The following is a 19,770-nucleotide window of genomic DNA, read 5'->3' as shown; positions in this document are numbered from 1 at the left end:
TTGATTGAGGTAAGTGATAAAATCTCCAAGCTACAAGGTGTCACCTTCCCACACAATAAAGACATCATCAATAAAATGTAAATAGCATGTGATATGCTGCATGTAATCTGTGTTGTTTAACACAAAGTCCTCCTCCCATTTGCCCAGGGTTATGTTAGCTATGCTGGGAGCCACGGCAGCCCCCATTGCTATACCAGTTTTTTTGTTTGTAGTGTTTGCCATTGAAAGTAAAGAAATTGAAGTCCAGTACAAGATTAATGAGCTTGCTTAACTTTTGCAGTTGTGCCTGTGTACCCTGATTATGTTTCTTAAAAGACTCCATAGCTGCTGTTCTATAGTAATTGTGAGGGAGCGTTGTGTACAAGGATTGCACATCAATAGTTACCAAAATACTGTCAGCTTCCACTGTAAAGTTTTTTTATTTTCTTCAAAAAATCCATTGACTCTCTTATGTATGACTTTTTCTTTTCTGCTAGAGGTTTCAGCAAGTAATCAAGGTAAATGGCTGTGGCTTTAGTAAGGGAACCTCCACTTGCTACCAAGGGTCTATAAGGGGGGGTCTTCTCTGTTCTTGTGTGGCTTTGGTATTCCAAAAACGTAAGGTAAACGTAAATAATTATAAAGATTTTCAGTGATAAGTTTTTCTTCCCATAATGTGGTGAGATTAGTGTTCCATAAATCATATGCTCTTTTTATGTCATCCATGGTAAATAACTCAAAATCTGTTATCCTCCAGCATGTTGTCTATCTTTTGGTTGTAGCTAGTGGTATCAGTCACAAGTATACCTCCTCCTTTGTCTGCCTTCATTACGTGCCTGGATTTATCATTGCCTAGCTCAAGCAATGCTTTTCTTTCTCCCTATGTTAAGTAATAAAGTTTTTTCTTAGGAGTTTTTTTAAGCAGTTTCCTGATATCCATCTCACATTTCACTTCAAAAGCAGCTAGTGTTTGATGTAGTGGTGGACAATAGCTGCTAGGCCTTTTTATAGTTTCATCAATAGCCTTATTTATTTATTTATTATTTATTCCAGTTTGGTGACCGGGGAGGTACACTGGGCTCGAGAGCCCATTTTCAGTGGAGGCCCGGGGAGAAAAGCTCCACATAGCAAGTTACATAAAGTATTATAATGTTCATTTTGATTAAACAGTGAAGTTCTGTATCACAACTTACATAACAAAACAGACATGTAGAAGTATCATATTGCACCTTCACATAAACAAGTTGAAAAATAGCAATAGAAAAAGAGTCAATATAAGTTACATTCAAATATGTAGTTGTACACTTTTTTTTTTTTTTTTTTTAATTTGAAGGAAGGGTAGTTGCTAAGGGTGAGAGGTAGGGGGAGATTAGTTGCAGTTTCTAGGCTGGGTATAAGTGAGGGGTGATTAGGAGGGAGGAAGGTCAGCCAGGAGAGAAGGAAGAGGGGAGGTTGGGAGGTGAGGAGAGAGGAGTGCAGTTACAATGCCTGTGATGAAATAGGTAGGAGTGGAGTAATCTTTTCAAAGTGTTTAGGTTGTCACAAGCTCTCAAAGTGGAGGGCAGGGAGCTCCATTTTTTAGCTAAGGTATGGAAGAGTAAAAGTTGACCAGCAGGGTGTTTAGGTTTGTGGATAGTAATAAGGTTTTGATGAGTGGATCTAAGAGGTCTTGGGGGGGCTATAAGGTAAGAGGATATTGGATAAAGAGGGGCAGCTGGTGGATTGAAATATTAATTTATGGGCTGTGACAATTTGGAGGAATTTTAGTTGATTTGGGCGTTCAAGCCAGTTTAGAGTTAGTAGTGAGGAGCAGTGGTGAGAGGAGGCCTTTGCTTTTGTGGCAAATCTGGAGATTTTGTTGTAGCATACTTCTAGTTTGGAGGTAAGAGTGGAAGCTAGATTAGTAAGTAATGGAGCGCCATATAGAAGGGATGGGAGAAGATATGTAGTGGCCAGGGTCAATCTAGTGGAGGGAGAGGGGAAGTGATTATTTCTGTAGAGTAGGCCGAGTTTTATGTGGGTTTTTTTGATGTTTTGTAGGATATGGGGTGTTGAATTTTAGGTGTTCATCAATGATGACCCCTAAACGTTTGGCAGAGGGAACAATATCAATGACAGATTTGTTGAGGCTGGTAATTTCAAATGAGTTTTTATCAATGGGACTTGCTTTGGAGGGAGCGAATAGGAGGATTTTGGTTTTGTTAGCGTTGAGTGAGAGGTGGTTTTGGAGCATCCATTTTTCAGTGGTTGAAAAGGCAGATTGAGTTAGTAATTTGAGTTCATATTGGTTGGAAGCATAGCAGATCAGAGTAGAGTCGTCTGCGTATTGGACAATTTTGGTGTTTGGAATGGCTTTGTGGAAATCATTAATGAAGATGTTGAATAGAAGAGGGCCAAGAATGGAACCTTGGGGAACTCCTGTGGGTGTTGGAAGGAAGGTGGAAGTGGATTGGCCCCATTTCACTGCTTGGGACCTGTCAGAAAGATGGCTAGAGAACCAGGAAAGAGTATTTGGGGAGATATTAAGGTTGGATAGATGAGTGTGGAAGATTGTGTCGAAAGCTTTAGATAAATCTAATAAAATAGATGAAACTAAGTTGCCGGAGTCCTGAGCTGAGTTGATAGAGTGCAAAAAGGACAGAAGGGCTGTGTTGGTATTGTGTCCAGGGCGGAAGCCATGATGGGTTGGAGAGAGTAGTTGGTGTTCGGTTATGAATGGCATGAGCTGTATGTGAATACATTTTTCGAGAACTTTGGAGATGGGAGAGAGGATAGCTATGGGGCGGAAGTTAGAGAAGTTGCAGTTTTTGCCACCCTTGTGGAGTGGGAGAATATAAACGGAACGCCATAGTTTTGGTACATATGACTCGAATAGTGACCTATTGATAAGGATGCTGATAGGGAGCGCAATACCATCAGAGGCGATTTTTAGGAAGGAGGAGGGAATGTTGTCAGGAGCATTAGTGCAAGGTTTGAGTTTATAGAGAAGTTTTTTTATGAGGTTGGTGGATACAGGTTTAAGTTTGAAAATAGGGGGGGAGGGAGGAGGTGGGGAGGAAGTTGGGGATGCGGTGGGTAGGGGGTGGTAATTGGGGAAGGTTTTGGTCAGTTCAGCAATGGAAGAGGTGAAGAATGTATTAAATAGTTTGGCGATTTCTTGGTCAGATTTGCTAGTGTCAGGACAAGGGTTATTTGTAGTACCAGGCTTGAAGAGGAAGTTTATGGAGTTCCAGAATTGTTTGGGGTTTTTTGTAAGATTTATTTGGAGGTGGTTGTAATAGGATTTTTTGTCTTTAATGGCTTGTTTTTTGGCTAGGTTTCACAACTGTTTGTATTTTAGTAACAGCTCAGGTTGTTTATGCTGGTGATAGCTTTTCCAAGATTTGTCTCTTTCTTTCATAGTTTTCTTGGTGGCTTTTGTAAGCCAAGTGGCTGTTTTTGCTTTAACTCTTTTGGTTCGAGTTGGAGCTAGGGAGTTTAGGATAGAAAGGAATGTAGAGTTAAAGAAGTGTACGGCTTCATCTAGAGGTAAGGTTTTTAGTGGATTCCAGTTTATGAGTTTTACGGAGTCACAGAAGGTAGAGGGGTTAAAGTTAGTTAGGTTACGGGTTTGTAGGAAGTGGTGGGAGTATGGGGAAGAGGAAGTGGCTCTGTGGGTGAAAGCAGGGAGGTGGACTCCTAATGGATCGGGAGTCACACCAGATATAGTGGTTTTATTTGGGTGGGAGACTAGTATCCAGTCTAGGATAGAGCCTAGGTGGTTGGTCTTGTTGGGCCAGTTGATGGTATGAATAAGTTGAGTAAAGTTGAAGAGATTAATAGATATGGTGGGATTGGGGTCTATGATTTTTTGCCAGTCTATATTCACGTCCCCCATTATGTAAGTTTCTTGTTTTATATTAGTGCATGTCCAGGAGACGATGTCTTCTAAGGTGTTGGTGTTATTGCCAGGGGGAATATAAAGGGAGATGATACAGATACTTTTTTGGTTATTTAATTTTAGCATGCCAATCACTAGTTCAGCATTGTTAAAGGATGGGATAGGATTAAGGAAGGGAGTAACAGATAAAAGGTTAGAGTAAATTAGTGCTACTCTACCACCGCTTTTATTTAGGTGGTCTGATCGGAGGCATTGAAATCCGGGGGGGAAGGAATTCAGAGTCAGTTATATGTGGTTTTAGCCAGGTTTCAGAGATGGCTACTATGTCTGGTGAGGTATGATTGATCCAGGCATGGAGCAGGGTAATTTTATTAGTTAGGCTTTGGGCATTGATAGTGAGGAATTTGAGATCTTTATGAAGAGGTTTGCTGATAGAGTTATGGTTATTAGTTTGAGAGGTGTTAGGTCCTGGGTTAGGATGAATGTCGCCTGCTAAGAAGAGGTATGAGAAGAGATGAGTGCGTTTTTTAGGATTTAGTTTGGTTAGGGATGGGGGGGTGAAATGTGGGTTTAGGTTTGTAGAAATGTGAGGGGATTTGGAAGAGTTTTAAAGTTAATAGAGAGGTGGAGTGGATAGTGGTAAGAGAGGCAGAGATGTTGTTGAAGTGGTTTGGGAAGCTAGGGAGAGGAGGTGGAGGAGAGGGGTATATATGGAGGTTTGTATAAGATGTGATATGGTATAGAGGAAGAAGTAGTAGGAGTAGGAGTGTAGTAGGGGTAAGAATTGTGGTGGTGTAGAAAGACATTATGTGTTTGGAGATTGTTTAGGTGAGGTAGGAATATGGAGGTTAGAGGGAAGTAGGCAGGGCAGGTTGAATGGGGGAGGGGTGTAGGTTGGTGCTAGTGGAGAGGGAGGGGTTCTGTTGCTGAGGGATTGGGTGAGGGGAAAGGGGAGGGAGTATGGGATGGCAATAAATGTAGGAGCACCGGGGGCGGGTAAGATTTGGGGGTAGGGTAGGCAGGCGAACGGAGCGGGATACAACAGAGCAGAAGAGTCCTGCTGAAAAGTATCAGCCACTGCAGGTAGGAGCTGAGGTAAGTGAAAAAAAATACAGTAAAGCTGGTTAGAATTGGAGTGAACTAGAACAACTCTAAGGGGGAGAAATATCAAGATAGAGGGAGAGAGGAGTAGAGGTATGGGATAGTAAGCTTTAGAGGAAACTGGGAGCTGAAGTGGAGAGGGAGAAATGATGAAAGACAAAGGAAGGAAAGAAAAAAAATTTTTTTGAAATTATTTTCAGTGTCATTACTTTTGCCATGAAAATGTACCCTTAAGATGAGCTTCCGCACAAACATTTTAAGGTCTATCAGTACCTGAGCAACCTCACTCCTGCAACTTGGGCAGAAAAGTAAGTCCTTTGGACAACACACTTTTTTCCTCTTCAGTCAGTGCTTTAAAAGAGTGGTTCCAGATAAGTCAACTTTATAACTTAACACAGGGAGAAAGAAAAGCATTGCTTGAGCTAGGCAATGTTAAATCCAGGCGTGTAATGAAGGCAGACAAGGGAGGAGGGTATACTTGTGACTGATACCACTAGCTACAACCAAAAGATAGAGCACATGCTGGAGGATAACAGATTTTATGAGTTATTTACTATGGATGACATAAAAAGAGCATATGATTTATGGAACACTAATCTCACCACATTATGGGAAGAAAAACTTATCACTGAAAATCTTTATAATTATTTATGGAGCCCATGCCCACATTTACCTTACTTTTTTTGGAATATCAAAGCCACACAAGAACAGAGAAGACCCACCTTATAGACCGGTGGTAGCAAGTAGAGATTCCCTTACTGAAGCCACAGCCATTTACCTTGATTACTTGCTGAAACCTCTAGCAGAAAAGAATAAGTCATACATAAGAGATTCAATGGATTTTTTGAAGAAAATAAAAAAACATTACAGTGGAAGCTGACAGTATTTTGGTAACTATTGATGTGGAATCGTTGTACACAGTGTTCCCTCACAATTACTGTATAACAGCAGCTATGGAGTCTTTTAAGAAACATAATTAGGGTACACAGGTACAACTGCAAAACTTAAGCAAGCTCATTAATCTTGTACTGGACTTCAATTTCTTTACTTTCAATGGCAAACACTACAAACAAAAAACTGGTATAGCAATGGGGGCTGCCATGCCTCCTAGCATAGCTAACATAGCCCTGGGAAAATGGGAGGAGGACTTTGTGTTAAACAACACAGACTACATGCAGCATATCACATGCTATTTACGTTTTATTGACAATGTCTTTATTGTGTGGGAAGGTGACACCTTGCAGCTTGAAGATTTTATTACTTTCCTCAATCAAACAACCCCCTTCCCGAAGTTTACCTCTTCCCATAGCTGTACTTCAACCACTTTCTTAGATATGCAGATTTCCAAGGACACCAACAATAACAGAATCACCACTGATCTATTCAGAAAACCAACGAGGGTTAACTTATTACTCCACAGTAAAAGTCTACATCCTACAAAAACCAAGTATAATGTAGTGAAGTCCCAAGGCTATAGATTAGCTCGAATTACCAGAGATGGAACCATTTTTAAGAAACCTGAACAACTTAGAGAATGATTTTCTAGTGAGAGGCTATGAAAGTCAGATGCTAAAAAACATCCTGGAACCCATTATAGAACTGAAAAGGACTGAAGCACCTTCACTCAACCTCCCCAGTATAAAAATGTTAAGTAATCCCACAGAGAATAACAAATGCAAACATAGCTGCATCCTGACATACACTTTGGATTATCACAGTATCAAAAATATTATTGAAGAAAACTGGGACATTGTCACAGGAAACCCTTTTCTGATTAACATCTTATGTGAAGCCCCATCATTTGTTTATAGGAAGGCCAGGAACATTAGAAGTTTTGTTGAATTTAAACCTAGATCATGTGAGAAAAGCACTAAAAGATGTGAAACTAATTGTACATTTTGTATATTTATACAGCAAAGTGATAGTTTTTATTGCCCTTATTTAAAGAAGATCATTAAAACCAGTGCAGGGGGTGACTGTAACACTGAAAAAGTAATTTACAGGGCACAGTGCAACAAATGTGATGCATTCTATGTGGGCAAGACTGTAAATAAACTCAAGCGTAGGATTTCATGTCATCTGTCAGAAATCTACTCTGGATGTAAAAATAATGCACTAGCCAAACACCTTTCTCTTCATGAAAGACACACAGGTTTTAAGTTCCAGATCCTGGATCGCATAGACATGGGTGGTCTTGAAGGAGACATCCCGAATATTCTGGAGAAACATGAACTCATGTGGCAATTAAAGTTGAACTCTTTTAGGAAGCCTGAACTAAACTACTACTGTTAAATTAAAAGTGCACTGGAACTTAGAAAATTGCCACATTGGTTATATGACTAATTGTATTTTATTTTATTCTACAAATTGGTTTTAAATACCATTTTAAATCAGTTGAAATTTAAGTGTATATTTTGTTTCCATCATCATATATACATTTTTTCTTATTTTTATTTTTTTCTGGTTCTTTTTTCCACTTTATTCAAAATGATGTGTAATAACAATACTAACTAATTATACAATTATATAGGTTTTTAGGGTTCTTGTACACAGACCTGAAGAAGTCTAGAAGGACGAAATTGATCTTTGTTAACAAGAGGTTATGAAAATAGAAATTGATTTTTACATGCAAAATGTATATGTATATATTTATATATATTTTTGATTGCCAAATGAACTAAGGTTAATATATTTCCAGCCATGTCATATATTGTCTTGGATAAAATCACAGACTTAGTAATCTACTTAATAATTTGGTTAAATAAGAGGTGCCATATCATTATATAATTTTATTTCAAGTATATAAGGGTTATATATTATTATGACAGCTACTAAGTAGGGCAGGACCAGCTTGAATGTCACACTGATGGGGGAAGGGATGTGAATATAACATGTGTACCAATAACACTTTGTTTTAAAGCACAATAAACCACTCCCATGCCTGATAAAAAGTATATATATATTTAGAAAGCTTGTGAGGAAATTATTACTCTATTTTTGCTTTACTTGGATCGCTTGTCTGTGTACTTAATAAAGGATTTTCGACTGGAAACAGACTGCCTTCCTTGCTTGGATTACTTTCGAATACTTAGTAATGCTGTACAATTATATATTTTCTATTAGTACTTTTTGTTTTGACTTAAGATGAGTTTACGTTCGCTACTTCTACTACTATTGTCTGATCTGATTAATATACAGTGATTAAGTAGAAATATATGGACTGAAAATCTTCCACACAGAGAAGTTTCTTACACTGTTCCATTCTAAAAACTACAGACCTTACAGACTTGTCTTCCAGTGATGTACAAACTATATACTGGAAGTGATGCAGAGTTTATACTCATTTTGAAAAAAATTCAGTCATGGCAATAGAACAAAAGGGTAACAAAAGAAAGTCATATGAAACAAAGGATAATTTGTTGCTAAATAAAACCATAACCGAGAAGTGTAAAAGGGGAAGAATCTATGTTCACCATTTATAGATTACAAAAATGCTTGTGATAGCATCCCACACTCATGGATAAAGGAGTGCTTACAGGTGTATAAAATACATCCTGCACTGATCAATTACATTACAGTGACCATGAATCAGTGGCAAACTACTTTGCAGTTAATCTGTGACAAAAGGCAAATTATTATCCCAGGGATAAAATTTCAAGTGGGAGATATTCCAGGGTAATACTTTGTCACCACTGTTATTTTGTCTTGCCCCTTACCCATTAAGCTGTTTACTTAACAGATTAGATCATAGTTACAATTTGGTTCCAAAAAAAAAACCTTTTTTAAAGACTTCTCATCTACTTTTTGTGGATTACTTAAAATTGTATAGTTCATCAGGGATGTTAGATAGAAACCACTTTTATGCAACAATGATGTGGGTACCAACTCTATTAATATTGATGGTCAAGGAACTAACACTCTACATGATCGGCATAATTCATCACAACTATTTGTTTTGCAATACAATCCAGGTATTTATTACAGGACACAATTAAAAAACGCTGGGCAACTGTTTTTGGATCATTGGGACTTATGGGTAGGTTGGGTCCAGAACCCAAATTTGTTTATAAAAATAACAAAAACTTTAAGGGTATTTTTGAAACTAACAAGCAACAAATGAATGGTCACACCAATGGGTGTGGAATGAAAAAATGTGGGGCCTGCCGGCTATGCAGGTAGATCTTGGAAGTTAGTAGTTTCCTTGTTCAAGGTTGCCTATTCTTCCTTACTGATATAGGTAAATATGACTGTAACACTAAGGGGGTTGTTTATATCAGTTTTTGTGCCAATTGTTCTGCTTTTTAAATTGGCAAAACTAACGGCCCCTTACATATGAGAATTTATCAGCATCGTTATGCTATTAAGAGCAAAAGTACAAGTAACGCACTTTATAAACATTCCGCCACGTGTCCTGGTTATAAGAAATTTGTATTTGTTATTTTGGAAAAGGTGGATGCACTAGATAGAGGAGGTGACTGACAGACCTTAGTGGAGAAAAGAGAACTGTATTGGCACGTTCTCTTAAATGCCACCCCCCCCCCCCCCAGGGCTTAATGGGTACATATCGATCAAACCTATTTTAAAGTTGAAAGCAGGCATTGTTTAATTTTTATTACGAAATGGCATGCATTTTTTAATATACAAAGTGTACTTTTGTGTTAGTTGGCATCTACTACCGGGTTTCGATATATATATATATATATATATAAATAAATGGGTGTAGGGGGTGCATGGGAGTTTTTCCCCCTGCAAAAGATGTTGTTAGGTTTGCCTTTTTAATTTATTTATTTTTGTAATCTTTGAAATTCAGCATATTTTTTTGTTGAAGCACAGAAACGTATGATAGAGCAGGTGCTTGACATCGACTCATTTATTATATACATACATGTACACACACACAAATACATATTATGGACAATGAATGCAGTGAAGGAAAAGTTCTGTAAATAAAACTATTTTTTACAATGACTTACATGAAAGGCTGAATTTGCCAAGTACATAGTAATGTCTGTGGTCTAGAGCAAATATAATGTGCACTACCTTTTAGAAACTTGGGTGCTTGAAACCACATGGTGGCTGTAACCAGGCAGATCTTAAATTTGAAGGTGTGCAATGACAAGGTCCATCTGCATAGTTTTACAATGTCCTCTTTTTGTCAGTGGAGCCACTGATGAGGGTGAACTCCGATCCTAACAAGTATCATCTTAAAGACTCAAGTGCCCACAAAACAGCCCATTATCTATGTTCAATGGCACAGGACTTGGAGTCTATCCTGGCCAGTTTCCTGCTTAAGTAATACATACGGTGCTCCTCACCATCCAACCATGAGACAATACTGCACCCAGGCCCATAGCAAGACATATCCATGTGCACTCTGAAGTGGTTAGTAAACCCAAGGGATATCAGCACAGGCTCACAACACAAGATATGCTCTTTAGCTGTTAAAAGTCAGACTCAGCCTGTAGGGTCCATTCACATGTCATGGGTGTCTTACCCCCAGTTAGGTTGCTGAGAAAGCATGCAGCTGTGGCAAAATGTGTCATACATTGTCTGTAATATCCAACAATGCCCTAACCTGCTTTTTAGTTTGTGGCATTAGTCAGTCTCTTACTGCCTCAACTTTCACCTTCGGGGTATGATGGCCCCTTTCTTTATTACTTACCCAAGGTATCTTACTTCTGTTGTGCCATCTTTTTTTTTTTTTGGACATTCACTATAAACCCTAACTGCTTAAGGGAGTTTAAAAGGGCTTATTCTTTAGATAGGTGTGAATTCCATTCTTCAGAATATATAACTGCATTGTCTAAATAGGCAACAGTTTAAGGACCCTGTCTAATTAATCTCTGAGTAGTAGTCAAAGGACCTTGAAAGCCAAATGGCTTTGTATTGAAATAGGCCATTAGGAATTGAAAAGGCAGTTTACTCAATCTGCTAGCAGCCTTTTGTTAAAATCCAGTTTGAGACAACAGCAAGTGACTGCCATCTTGAGGAATTATGCTCAAGTAACTTTAACATAAGCAGTCTCATGTCGAATGACTGACTACAAGTAGTATGTCTATTTCTAAACATATATGTAACAGTGCTACAAAGACCATGTTAATAAGACTAAACACATGAAGGCCAAAGTGTTGAGAGAGAGCTTTTTACAGATCAAACAGTTTGTAAATGCCAATAAAAGCTTGTGCTATCAGTAAAGGTACTGCAGTGCAAATCTTTATTTTATATTAAAACTGCTCAGGTCATGTAATCTCGAAAGGATGAATGTTGTGTGATTGATGGCATGAACTTCCTCGAAATGAAACTGTTCCTCTATAATAAAAGGCACTGTAAACATTCCTCCCTGTCTTCAAACAGTGTTTCAGAGAAGGTGGATTAGCAGCAAGCAGATGTTGACATACATCATCTGTGTGTTTCTGCTCCATTTAAACAGCACGCTGCAATTTGGACATGAAAAAGATAGACTTTCCCATCATCACGCACAGTCAATGATGCTAGACCTCCACCCCATTTAGCAAAGGTTAGACACATTCTAAAGCATTATGCCTAACAGTGAGTAGTGTGTTCCACACCTGGTTTCACAGTCAGGTAATTATATTCAGAATCATTGAATTAACGTATCACATAAAGGTACACATCTATTTTGATTTCATTAAAGATTGCGAGTACCTAACATAGTTCAAGAAAAATAACTTAGGTTCACGAGTAGTGTAAAGCTCATAAAATGGCCATGCGAGCCTGAAATGTTTTGTTTTTGCAACTTTTACCACATAATCTGTTAATGCTGAAATCACTTTGTTTACATATGCTGGCAGAGAAAATAGATGTCATTGAATTTCCTCCACCTTTCTTAAAAAGCATTTGATCAGAACTAATAATCCCCAAAATGGAAGAAATATAAGCAGTAAGACTGAGCCACCAGCATATTTATTTAAACATTATTTTACAGATGCTGTAATCATCTTTTAGCGTTCCTGTTATGTACTCTATTCTTTATTTGCATGTTCATTTTCACTACAGCCATCATCTTATGTCTTTCTTCCAAATTAACGTAGTGTGCTATACCACTTTCAAATGATGTTTTCTCTTCTTTCCTTGTCCTTTTAGCAATATCAAGTAGATCCTTGGACTGCCTTCCGTACAATAGCTCAAACGGTATAACCCCATTGAGTCTTGTGTTACTTCTCTTACAAAAAACAAGTAAGGTAACTAGTGATGAACATTCTTACCATCTATTTTAGTTACTTTGCTTAACATGAAGATCAATGTTTACTAAACCTCTCTTCTAAGCCATCAGTTTGTGGATGATAAACTGATGTCTTTAGCTGTTCAACCTGAAAATAGTGGCATGGTTGCTGCATGACTCTTAACATAAAGGGTGTGCCTTGGTCAGCGAGTATCAGCAGCAATTCTCAGGTAATCGACTTAGCATTAGCCTTATGCAGTGTGGTAGCTTCTGAAAATGTTGTGGCATAGTCTGCCATGATGAAGATATAGTGATACCCACTGCTAAATCTTACCAACTGCCTTCTTCCCAGTAAAATGGCACATCTGTAATAGACACTGCAATCAGCAAAGTTGTGAATCCAGTTTACAGTGCTATTTTCTAACATTTTGAACAACATGAACACGATTTTCCTATTTATTTTACTGTCCTTAGTCAAAAAATCTGGCGAACACTTTGACCTTGGTTTTAATAATTCCCAAGTGACCCCTAAGTACACTGATTTTATAATTAACCTCCTTTGGCACTAGTAACTAGTGTACAATTTCTTCTTTATTCTTAAATAAGAGATCATTGTTTATTTCAAAGTGTTTCTAAAAGATAGGTTACACTTGTTCCTCATCACTCTTTGCTATTATTTCTATGGCCTCCCTCGGTTTCTCCAACGTATCCCTCTTTCCACTGAAACATTTAATTAATGTGGCTCACCACCAACCAGTAGGTCTGATAAATTTTAATTAATCCTCTCACTTGCTTGTTTCAAAGTGGAAGGTTCAGCTTTCTCTCCAATATATAAGGATATGCATTTTTTTTACGTTTCTATGTCTTCATCTGAAAATGTAGCTCTAAACAAAAATTGTCATAAGTTTTATTTTTTTCCTCACTCACACGTATCTGTTGCCTAGAAGAATCCCCTTTTATTTCAGTTTTCTTTTTTAAAGTGAAAGAAATGTATTTAGAACTTTGACCCGATTGCTCTTCTCCACCTTTTACTACACTAGTAAATTCTTTCGGTACTTTTCTGTTAATGGGGCAGCAGTCGTCCGCAAACATAAATGTTGCCGCGAAATGTACAGGTCAAACTTCCTTTTTTTTCTTGTAGATTTGTTTCTGTGTTTTTGCATTAACTGGTCAAGGGAACCTGGATTATTTATTACAGGTTGAATTAGTGGAATGAGAAGCAATAACCGTTGTTTCTACAGTCTACGGGTTGTATCATACCATTGAGTATAGTAGATGGCAGTGAAAAGAAAGGATATAATGGTGACTGAGCATGTGTATTCATGTGACGTTTTTGTAAACAAAAAGTGGGAACTTTTATTTAACTTGGTTTATGTTTAGCTAGATATTCTGGACACATTCATGTATTTAACGGTTTGTTTAACTTTGTAAAAAAGTGAAGAAATGAAGTAAAACAAAAATCACACAACGATGCAACTTTACGGATGAAATTCTGTGTTGATAGATGGCGAGTAATCTTACTTTGCACTTATTAGTACTGAAGCAGTGTAGTTTGTGTATGCGTGTGTGTTAGAGCATGAAGTGATCGAAAATATTGTTTTTGAGTTGTAGGCATTATACGATTTGCTTTGTGTCAAGGGTTTGTTCTTTATTTGTATAGCATTAAATGCCTTTTTATTATTGCAGAATACTATATGCTTGTATGTGTGTAGATTTTTTGGAGATTGTAAAGATTGGGTCATGCCTTATATATTCAGTCTTTATTCTTATTTTTCTGGTTTGAACTGTGCATTTGTCATAACAGACATTACAGAATATAGCATAGGACAGCTTTGCTTGTCCTGTTTGAACTTATGTATGCTAGTGTGACACCCAAAACTGTTTATTAGGTTTAAAGTGCTTTCATAACAGCTCCCAGCATACACACAGTCAGACAAAATATGATAGATTGCTTTACATTTTGCGGTTTTACTACCAAAAAATAACAGTTGCAGACCCAAATAAATGCCTCACTCATCTCTACCTCATTATAAAAAAAATGTTCATCAATGTACGTATATATATATATATATATATATATATATATATATATATATACAGAGATATATATATATATATATATATATATAGAGAGAGAGAGAGAGGTATATACGATGTTACAATAAGTGTAGGTCATACACCTTTATTGTCTCTAGCGCTTCGGCTAAGAAAGTACAAAAGCCTTTGAAAAACAGCAACATTGTGTTGGAAATGTCAACTACAAAGGGAGACAAAAGGTTTTGAGAAATAGGAGCACAGGGTGAAAATGGGAACATGCAAGTAGGATGAAATGTGCAGGAAGTTTGATCTGTACATTTTATGGTAACATTCATATTTGCAGAAGACTGCTGCCCCGTTAAAAGTACTATTCTTTCTTACTGCATGAATTCCTATCTGCTTCATACACCTTCAGCATTAAATTGCCCTTAATTAAGGATTTATGTTTCAGTTTAACTGAAGGTTTAGAATTATGCCCAGGCTGTATACGTTTCAAACCTCTTCATTCCTTTCGACTTAATTCTTTTTCTTCAGTTTCAGCATTCAGCAGAATTCTCTCCTTTGTAACACTTTCAGTCTGTTTTTCTACTTAACTCCTTTACCCCTACTGCCTCTATACCTGTAAATTGCTCTGTCATACAGCATACATCTACCTTTTAGTTAAGTAATCCTGGTTCACTGCCCAATTCTCCTTCACAATCAAAAGTTTTATTTAACAGAAATGATTTTAGCAAAACAGATATTTCTATTTGGAATTATTCAAGAGAAGTTAATACACAAGTATTCTCAGAAAAAAATAAAAAAAAACTTTGTTTACAGTCGTTGAAGGAATCCACATCTTCCCTGTTCTGGCGTGTATACACATGGACATTTTTACATAGATGTTTTTTCACCCCATATAGACTAGCAATAATGTACAAGAAACATGAAATGAAATGCTGGAGATGTGGACACCCTGATGCTGACTGGATACGTAGTTGTTAAATGGAGAATAATTTCCCCATTTTGGTTAGACTTTAAGTATCTTTGTAAAGCTCTATGGAATGACAACTGTATAATTTCGGACTTCATTATCCTTTTCAATGCTCCTGAAGTCATTCCTAAAAACCAACAATTTTTTACTACGGTCTATCCTCTCTATAGCAAGGAAAATTGTTACTAAAAAATGGAAATCCCAGTCTATTCCTGTCTTTAAAGTTGAGTTTATTCATCTTGTGAAATACATTTGCAAGAATGAGATTGCTACTATAAAAGCAAGGACTAACAACATAACTCATCATTTAATTGCTTGGACAAAATTGTCTAATCTGTTAGAGAAATGTTAAGTGTTCTATGTATATTGCTTTTTTAGTTGTTATGGACATTGTATATAGCTTGTTTTTTCTTGTTACCATATTAAGTTATTGTGTTATAAAATGAATAAGAACATTTTGGGGAAAAAAAGAAGTTTCATTTTAGAGACTTTCTTCTTCTTCTTTCAGGTCAGTAGTTTTGTTCCTACATTTTTGTATATTAAGAACTTTTTGCTTAGCCAAATATATTGTACTGTGTCCTATTCAGTACTAACACTGATATATCGGATTATCCTAATACATGCAGTGTTTTAGTACATTCTTATTTCCAGATTCTGAAAACTCATGGGATTATTTATATCTTCTAGTCATACCCATCTGCGAAGAACAAGGACTTCCTTACAATAGTGGATACTTAGTGATCAAAGGACAGTTTGTTGTCTAAACAGCTTCTGAGATCCAGGACTACAGGTTCAGCTTTCCAAGTAATCTGTAACCTCTGTTTCCACATATACCTTTAAAGCATCTCCAGACAACTGTCAGGAAAACATTTTGCTCATTCATTTCTGTCATCATAGTACAACGTTAGAAAATAACCAAGCATGTTTCTGTATAATCTTCCTTGGAAAGCTTCATTAATGATGGTGTAGCACTCAGACTCTCTAATCGACTGTTAAATTTGTTTCACTTGCTCCTGTAAGTTCATTAAATACTGATCTGTAGTCACCCCTCTCCGAACTATGGTTTCAATCAATTTCTTAGTGGTTTACTTTAGTTCTGCAAACACTTTAGTAGAAGACAAACATAGGCCCTGCATTAGTTATCTGCAAATGACTCAAAGAGATCTCTTTACGGTTACTGCAATTCATTCACTAGCTTGGAATGCAACACAGGTGCACCGACTTAACTTTTCATGACATGTAAAAACAGTAGTACAAAACCTCAACTTTCTTTTCAAGTCTCTTAGCCTTAGTTGTACTGCACTAAAAGGAGTCACTTTTCAAGACAGTAGAAAACAATTACTTCTCTCTACGTTATTAGATCATGTACTTCACTTTGCTATAGATTATTAGCAAAAACAGCAAAACAATCTCTTGCAGTGTGTGCTAGGGATACAACTATTTGGCACAGAATAATACTGTTTCTACCAAGTACTGACACCAAATGTGGCATGTTGAAGACATTAGAATCAGAACTAATTCACAAATTGCTCTACTCAAGGTTACAAAGCATATTTTGAAAAGAAATGCATTCTGGTGAACTGAGATACGTCCATATACATATTTCTTCACTATTCAAGTAAAAAGACCAAATAAAAAAAATAAAATAAAATAAAAAATAAAAAAAAAACTTCTGGTCCAGCTAAGATGAAGTTGATGCAGGCCCAAAATGAACCTGATTCTAATCCAGAGAATCCCACTTTAGGCCCAAGCGCAGACAGTTTCACCAGAGCTTCCCTCTCTAGGCAGTTGGAGACGTACTCTCTCCAGACATGAGGACTCATCTCCAGTTGAGAATGAGTGAGTCTCCACTAGAACTCCAGTCTTCCCATGCATAGAACCAAATCTGCTATGGCTTAGACAAGCCTTCTTTTTATACAAGAAGAAATCACTTAATTCAATGACATGGAATTTCACCTTTATCTAAAACATGACATTATCTAACTGCTCCTAAAGAAATATCTTAATTTACACACTATTCATATTACATATAGCAATCAATACTCCAAACTGTTGCAACACAAATATCCTTTGTTCTTCCCGTTTCCTGCTGCTAAATACCTTTTCTCCCTTGCCTTTGCTGCTTTTCCTTCTCTCTCTCCCTTCTGGTTTTCTCATTGTACTGCACCTCGTCCTTCTGCTTGTATCCCAGTGCTACATACCACTGATCTTGCCATCCCATGACTATGTATCACCCACCTTGCCATCCCAGGACTATGTATCATTGGCCTTACTATCCCAGGACTATGTATCATTGGCATTACCATCCCATGACTACGTATCACTGACCTTACCATCCCATGACTACATATCACTGACCTTACCATCCCAGGACTATGTATCATTGGCCTTACCATCCCATGATTACGTATCACTGACCTTACCATCCCAGGACTGCCTTACCATCCCATGACTATGTATCACTGACCTTACCATCCCAGGACTATGTATCATTGGCCTTACCATCCTATGACTATGTATCACTTGCCTTACCATCCCAGGACTATGCATCATTGGCCTTATCATCCCATGACTATGTATCATTCACCTTACCATCCCATGACTATGCATCACTGACCTTACCATCCCAGGACTATGTATCATTGGCCTTACCATCCCATGACTACGTATCACTGACCTTACCATCCCATGACTACGGATCACTGACCTTACCATCCCAGGACTATGCATCATTGGCCTTACCATCCCATGACTACGTATCACTGACCTTACCATCCCAGGACTGCCTTACCATCCCATGACTATGTATCACTGACCTTACCATCCCAGGACTGCCTTACCATCCCATGACTATGTATCACTGACCTTACCATCCCAGGACTATGTATCACTGACCTTACCATCTCAGGACTATGCATCATTGGCCTTACCATCCCACGACTATGTATCACTTGCCTTGCCATCCCATGACTATGTATCATTGACCTTGCCATCCCATGACTATGTATCACTGACCTTACCATCCCATGACTATGTATCACTGACCTTACCATCCCAGGACTATGTATCATTGGCCTTAGCATCCCAGGACTATGCATCACTGACCTTACCATCCCAAGACTATGTATCATTGGTCTTACCATCCCATGACTATGTATCACTGACCTTACCATCCCAGGACTATGTATCATTGGCCTTACCATCCCATGACTACGTATCATTAGTCATACTATCCCAGGACTATGTATCACTTGCCTTGCCAACCTATGACTATGTATCATTGACCTTGCCATCCCAGGACTATGTATCATTGGCCTTACCATCCCAGGACTATGTATCACTGACTTTGCCATCTCATGACTACATATCATTGACCTTGCCATCCCCATGACTATGTATCACCCACCTTGCCATCCCATGACTATGTATCATTGACCTTGCAATCCCAGGACTATGTATCATTGACCTTGCCATCCCATGACTATGTATCATTGGCCATACCATCCCAGGACTATGTATAATTGTCCTTGCCATCCCTTGACTATGTTTCACTCACCTTGCCATCCCAGGACTATGTATCATTGACTTTGCCATCCCATGACTATGTATCACTCGCCTTGCCATCCCATAACTATGTATCACTGACCTTGCCATCCCATGACTACGTATCATTCACCTTGCCATACCATGACTACGTATCATTGACCTTGCCATCCCATGACTATGTATCATTGACCTTGCCATCCCATGACTATGTATCACTCACCTTGCCATCCTAGTACTATGTATCATAGACCTTGCCATCCCAGGACTATGTATCATTGACCTTGCCATCCCATGACTATGTATCACTCACCTTGCCATCCCATGACTATGTATCATTGACCTTGCCATCCTAGGACTATGTATCATTGACCTTGCCATCCCAGGACTATGTATAATTGACCTTGCCCCTCCCTTCCACACCTTTTTATGACCTATTTTGCATTAGCTGATTAGCCTCACATTCTTGTGTATCCATATGAACTTATCTTTGCATTTCAGTTTTGCCTATTTCTCAATGTCTTGTCCAGATATACCCCAGGGATTACTTCAGTGTCACTGCTTGACAGAGGCACAGCAAAATAATAGGCATAGTTTTATGCAAACTAAAGGGGTGGCGAAAGCCACATAACTATGGGCTAGGCTTATAAATGCCCTTGGGCAGATAGCCTAGTATGAACCTATGAACCTATAACTTTAAAAAAAAAAATGTACTATCCCATTCCTATAGCATGTTCACTTCCTTTTTTTATCCAGCCCCTTAATTCAACTGAAATCTTACAAAATACTGTTTGTCCCCGGGGAAATACCCTTGTTCAAATTCTAGGCTTCAAAATGATATGAGAACACATGACTAATGATGCCATCAGGTGGACATCTCTGATTACTTATGCCCAAGTACACAATTCTATCCATCCAGGTATAGTCCCACACCAGTTTGGTTGAACATGAAGTCCTAAGTTAATCTTTACAACTTCTTGACCCTCAAGCTCAGAATCTCCCAGGCTTCTCCTGACAGGTTTAAGTACTAGTTGAGTATAATCCTGCTACTACCTTTTACTCTACTCGTTTATT

This window comes from Protopterus annectens, chromosome 15.part0 (genome assembly GCF_019279795.1).
Source record: "Protopterus annectens isolate FY-2018-M chromosome 15.part0, PAN1.0, whole genome shotgun sequence".
NCBI lineage: Eukaryota > Metazoa > Chordata > Ceratodontiformes > Protopteridae > Protopterus > Protopterus annectens.
This window is presented reverse-complemented; position numbering follows the sequence as displayed.